The sequence below is a fragment of the Ovis canadensis genome, chromosome 9 (genome assembly GCF_042477335.2).
Source record: "Ovis canadensis isolate MfBH-ARS-UI-01 breed Bighorn chromosome 9, ARS-UI_OviCan_v2, whole genome shotgun sequence".
In the NCBI taxonomy this organism is placed as follows: Eukaryota; Metazoa; Chordata; class Mammalia; order Artiodactyla; family Bovidae; genus Ovis; species Ovis canadensis.
The window spans coordinates 64,742,065-64,747,863 of NC_091253.1; the positions used below are offsets into that span (position 1 = coordinate 64,742,065).

Sequence of the window (5,799 nt, forward strand, 5' to 3'; positions counted from 1 at the left end):
CCATGACTCTCCTGAAATGGTTCCATTTTTGTTGAAGAAAGTTTAGTCATCAAATCAGATGATTTCAGTTCCCATAGGCATTTCCTTTTTGGAAACAACTGACTCCATTAAATGGTTCTTCCTTTAAAACTACTTTCCTTAATATCTTAGAGCAAGTTTATGACTTCTATTGGCATACCGCCTAGCTTCTTTTTGATCATTCTTTTTTTCCACTTGTTTCTCTACTCATTCCTTGACTCTAGACAGTACATAAAGGTAGCCTTCTTCTCATCTCCTAAATACTCTCTCACTCCAGCAGCTTGTTTGCCATTTAATGTTATCTGTTTTTTCAACTGCCGGGCACCTTCCTCGTGTTCCCAGAATCTTTCGCTCTTTCTTTCATCATTTCAGCCTTCACTGTGCTCTTTCAGCTCTCACAAGAGATCTATTTCACACAGGATTCTCAGTGGAAAATACCAGTAAGTTATTTCTCTGCTCAGTAAGCGCTTAGAGATCACGTAGTCTTGAACCATCTTGCAGCCACGTCTTCTGGAATATTTGGCCTTCAATGTCACCGTAGCAGAGTACCAAACAAAAGAGACAATGGCTCCCAATGATCTAAGCTCAGAAGTGACACCCTTTATTCTGCTAATTTGCCACTGGCCACAACTATTCAAAGAACAACAGTCTAACGACAGAGAAGGATGAAAAAATTTCGCTAAGCACATAGGATAGTTGATAAACCCTATCTCGAGTTGACACCATCTCTCATCAAACTCTTATTTCACAGAGAAAACACAGACCATAAAGCAAAAACACCCCTAACTTTTTCTCTTTATGTACAAGGATAATTTATCTGCATAGTTTATAAATACCTATTTTCACTTCCTCAGTGTCTTCCACTTATTTTCCCATCTCATCAGTATCACTAAGATTTTCCTCTTTAACAACATTATTTTGACATAAAAATATGTGAAAACTGAGACCCCTCCCCATTAAAAAACTGCTCTTTCTTGATGCCTAATAAATCTCTAGCTGCCTTATCTCTCTCCCTAATTTCACCATCAGTTCAGTTCAGTTCAGTTCATTCGCTCAGTCATGTCTGACTCTTTGCAACCCCATGAATCACAACACGCCAGGCCTCCCTGTCCATCACCAACTCCTGGAGTTCACTCAGACTCACCTCCATCGAGTCAGTGATGCCATCCAGCCATCTCATCCTCTGTCGTCCCCTTCTCCTCCTGACCCCAATCCCTCCCAGCATCACAGTCTTTTCCAATGAGTCAGCTCTTCGCATGAGGTGGCCAAAGTACTAGAGTTTCAGCTTTAGCATCATTCCCTCCAAAGAACTCCCAGGGCTGATCTCCTTCAGAATGGACTGGTTGGATCTCCTTGCAGTCCAAGGGACTCTCAAGAGGCTTCTCCAACACCACAATTCAAAGGCATCAATTCTTCGACGCTCAGCCTTCTTCACAGTCCAACTCTCACATCCATAAATGACCACAGGAAAAACCATAGCCTTGACTAGATGGACCTTAGTCAGCAAAGTAATGTCTCTGCTTTTGAATATACTATCTAGGTTGATCATAACTTTTCTTCCAAGGAGTAAGCGTCTTTTAATTTCATGGCTGCAGTCACCATCTGCAGTGATTTTGGAGCCCAAAAAAATCAAGCCTGACACTGTTTCCACTGTTTCCCCATCTATTTCCCATGAAGTGATGGGACCAGATGCCATGATCTTCGTTTTCTGAATGTTGAGTTTTAAGCCAACTTTTTCACTCTCCTCTTTCACTTTCATCAAGAGGCTTTTTAGTTCCTCTTCACTTTCTGTCATAAGGGTGGTGTCATCTGCATATCTGAGGTTATTGAGATTTCTCCCGGAAATCTTGATTCCAGCTTGTGTTTCCTCCAACCCAGTGTTTCTCATGATGTACTCTGCGTATAAGTTAAATAAGCAGGGTGACAATATACAGCCTTGATGTAATCCTTTTCCTATTTGGAACCAGTCTGTTGTTCCATGTCCAGTTCTAGCTGTTGCTTCCTGACCTGCATGCAGATTTCTCAAGAGGCAGGGCAGGTGGTCTGGTATTCCCATCCCTTGAAGAATGCTCCACAGTCTATCGTGATCCACAAGTCAAAGGCTTTGGCATAGGCAATAAAGCAGAAATAGATGTTTTCCTGGAACTCTCTTGCTTTTTCCATGATCCAGCAGATGTTGGCAATTTGATCTCTGGCTTCTCTGCCTTTTCTAAAACCACCTTGAACATCAGGAAGTTCACAGTTCACGTACTGCTGAAGCCTGGCTTGGAGAATTTTGAGCATTATTTTACTAGCATGTGAGATGAGTGCAATTGTGCAGTAGTTTGAGCATTCTTTTGCATTGCCTTTCTTTGGAATTGGAGTGAAAACTGACCTTTTCCAGTCCTGTGGCCACTGCTGAGTTTTCCAAATTTGCTGGCATATTGAGTGCAGCACTTTCACAGCATCATCTTTCAGGATTTGAAATAGCTCAACTGGAATTCCATCACCTCCACTAGCTTTGTTCGTAGTGATGCTTTCTAAGGCCCACTTGACTTCACATTCCAAGATGTCTGGCTCTAGATTAGTGATCACATCATCATGATTATCTTGGTAGTGAAGATCTTTTTTGTACAGTTCTGTGTATTCTTGCCACCTCTTCTTAATCTCTTCTGCTTCTGTTAGGTCCATACTATTTCTGTCCTTTAGTGTGCCCATCTTTGCATGAAATGTTCCCTTGGTATCTCTAATTTTCTTGGAGAGATCTCTAGTGTTCCCCATTCTGTTCTTTTCCTATATTTCTTTGCATTGATCGCTGAAGGCTTTCTTATCTCTTCTTGCTATTCTCTGGAACTCTGCATTCAGATGCTTATATCTTTCCTTTTCTCCTTTGCTTTTCACCTCTCTTCTTTTCACAGCTATTTGTAAGGCCTCCCCAGACAGCCATTTTGCTTTCTTGCATTTCTTTTCCATGGGGATGGTCTTGATCCCTGTCTCCTGTACAATGTCACGAACCTCATTCCATAGTTCACCAAGCACTCCATCTATCAGATCTAGACCCTTAAATCTATTTCTCACTTCCACTGTCTAATCATAAGGGATTTGATTTAGGTCACACCTGAATGGTCTAGCGGTTTTCCCTACTTTCTTCAATTTCAGTCTAAATTTGGTAATAAGGAGTTCATGATCTGAGCCACAGTCAGCTCCTGGGCTTGTTTTTGTTGACTGTATAGAGCTTCTCCATCTTTGGCTGCATAGAATATAATCAATCTGATTTCGGTGTTGACCATCTGGTGATGTTCATGTCTTCTCCTGTGTTGTTGGAAGAGGGCGTTTGCTATGACCAGTGCATTTTCTTGGCAAAACTCTGTTAGTCTTTGCCCTGCTTCATTCCGCATTCCAAGGCCAAATTTGCCTGTTACTCCAGGTGTTTCTTGACTTCCTACCTTTGCATTCCAGTCCCTATAATGAAAAGGACATCTTTTTTGGGTGTTAGTTCTAAAAGGTCTTGTAGGTCTTCTTTGAACCATTCAACTTCACCTTCTTCAGCGTTACTGGTTGGGGCATAGACTTGGATTACCGTGATATTGAATGGTTAGCCTTGGAGATGAACAGAGATCATTCTGTCGTTTTTGAGATTGCTTCCAAGTACTGCATTTTGGACTCTTTTGTTGACCATGATGGCTACTCCACTTCTTCTGAAGGATTCCTGCCCGCAGTAGTAGATATAATGGTCATCTGAGTTAAATTCACCCATTCCAGTCCACTTTATTTTTTTTTTTTTCAGGAAGATGGAAATGTTTATTATTCACTAATCTTTTGATTGCAACCACTACAAATTTTTTTGGTTTAACTTGGTAGCAAACTTGATTAATAACACTTCCAGGAGTTCACAATTTCAAGGCTAAGGCTCTGACTAAGGTAATATGGTTATCAATTTAATATAAATGAAGCTTTTAAAAAAGGGTGAAAGCAGTCTGCCTCTTACAGGAAAATATAAATGATCCAGACTTTAGTCCTAGTAACATAAGTACACTTTAGTCCTACAACAGTTAAAGAGAAAGATCTTAACTAAAGATCAGAAAGGAGCACCGCTACATTCTTTTACATTTATGTTTTGGCCACAGCATGCTAGCGTGAGTAAGGCAGTGTGCTCAGCAGTGGCGTGTAGAGTGTGGTGAGCTGCGCTGCAGGAAGGCAGTGGTGCTGGGCGGACACGGCGTGGGGCAGCTCCCCAGGCTCCCGTCAGTCATCTTCGCCTCCACAGAGCAGCAGGAGGGTTTTCTTATAGTCCCCAGACGTGTCCCCCTTAATCATGGAATAAAGAGAGGTGCCAAAATTCTTCCTAAACTCCTTCCTAATGTTATACAGATCAATCTCACTTCTGGAAACCACAACTCTGATGAGGGTATGATCATCTGTTCCAGCTCCCTTCATAGCATAGTAGAAGGTTTCTGCAAGGTAGGCAGGTATACTGTGAATGGATTTCGCAACAGCAAGGAGAAGCTGTTCCAAATTGCCAGAAGTCTCCCGGTCAATGGTTTCTTCTATTTGAAACCCAGATATAGTCATGTACTTGTCAAGCACTCTTCTCAAGTGAGATACACTTCGTGTTCCAAAGATGGTAATAAACTTTTCTTCATCTGTCCCCCATTTAAGTTCTCCAGCCTGAAACAAAGCCTGAGCATCTTGTTCAACCTGTGCTTCATCGATTCTAGCATCAGGATCTCTATTAGCCTGAAGGAGGACCACCAACATCCTCTGGTAGTACCCTGAAGTATCCCCCACCACATCATCTTGCAGGCTCGAGCCATACTCTTCTTCATAAACTTGTTTTATGGCTCTCAGTTCTTCAGGTGTCCTTGACGCAATGATTTCTGCCAGGACTTTTTCATCTGTGCCAGCTCCCTTAAGAATATGCTTCAGTTCATAGGCATCATAAAGCCGAGAGGGTTTCATCAGAGCCACGATTAATTTTTCAAAGTTTCCAGTCAGTTCTGATTTCAGGTCATCCAGAGGTCCCTGCCAAACAGAGTTTTAAAAGCCACAGCAATCTCCTGGCGCTGAGCATTCCTGCGGGATGTCAACAGAGTCAGGATGCTCTCCTCATCCGTGCCCAGGCCTTTCATGGCCTTCCGGAGAGTTTCTGCATCAGCCCGCTCATCGAATCCAGGGAAGTCAGTCACGGTGCCTCTGAGAACCTGTGCCATGGCGCCTGCCCAGGTCAGGAGAAGGTGAGCGACACAGGACCAGACCCAAACTGCGGGGAACGCGGCGGGGCGGCAGAGCTGGCAAGGGTGAGCAGAGGACGCAGTGGCAGCTGCTTACTGGCTGCTCCAGGCAACGGAAACACAGCGGCTCGGTCCGGCCTCGCCCGCCGGGCCCTGCCCGGCGCTCCCCGCACTGCCCCTGCGCGCCCCCGACCCTCCAGTCCACTTTAGTTCGCTGATTCCCAGAATGTTGACATTCACTCTTGCCATCTCTTGTTTGACCACTTCCAATTTGCCTTGATTCATGGACCTGACATTCCAGGTTCCTATGCAATATTGCTCTTCACAGCATCGGACCTTGCTTCTTTCACCAGTCACAACCACAGCTGGGTATTATTTTTGCTTTGGCTGCATCCCTTCATTCTTTCTGGAGTTATTTTTCCACTGATCTCCAGTAGCATATTGGGCACCTACTGACCTGGGGATTTCCTCTTTCAGTATCTTATCATTTTGCCTTTTCATACTGTTCATGGGGTTCTCAAGGCAAGAATCCTGAAGTAGTTTGCCAGTCCCTTCTCCAGTGGACCACATT

General features: G+C 43.6%; 1 pseudogene; it reads right to left on the minus strand.

Annotated features, from left to right (window-relative positions):
- Positions 1 to 3,770: 3,770 nt before the first annotated feature.
- LOC138446087 (annexin A5 pseudogene) lies at positions 3,771 to 5,321 on the minus strand (annotated as a pseudogene).
- Positions 5,322 to 5,799: the final 478 nt, after the last annotated feature.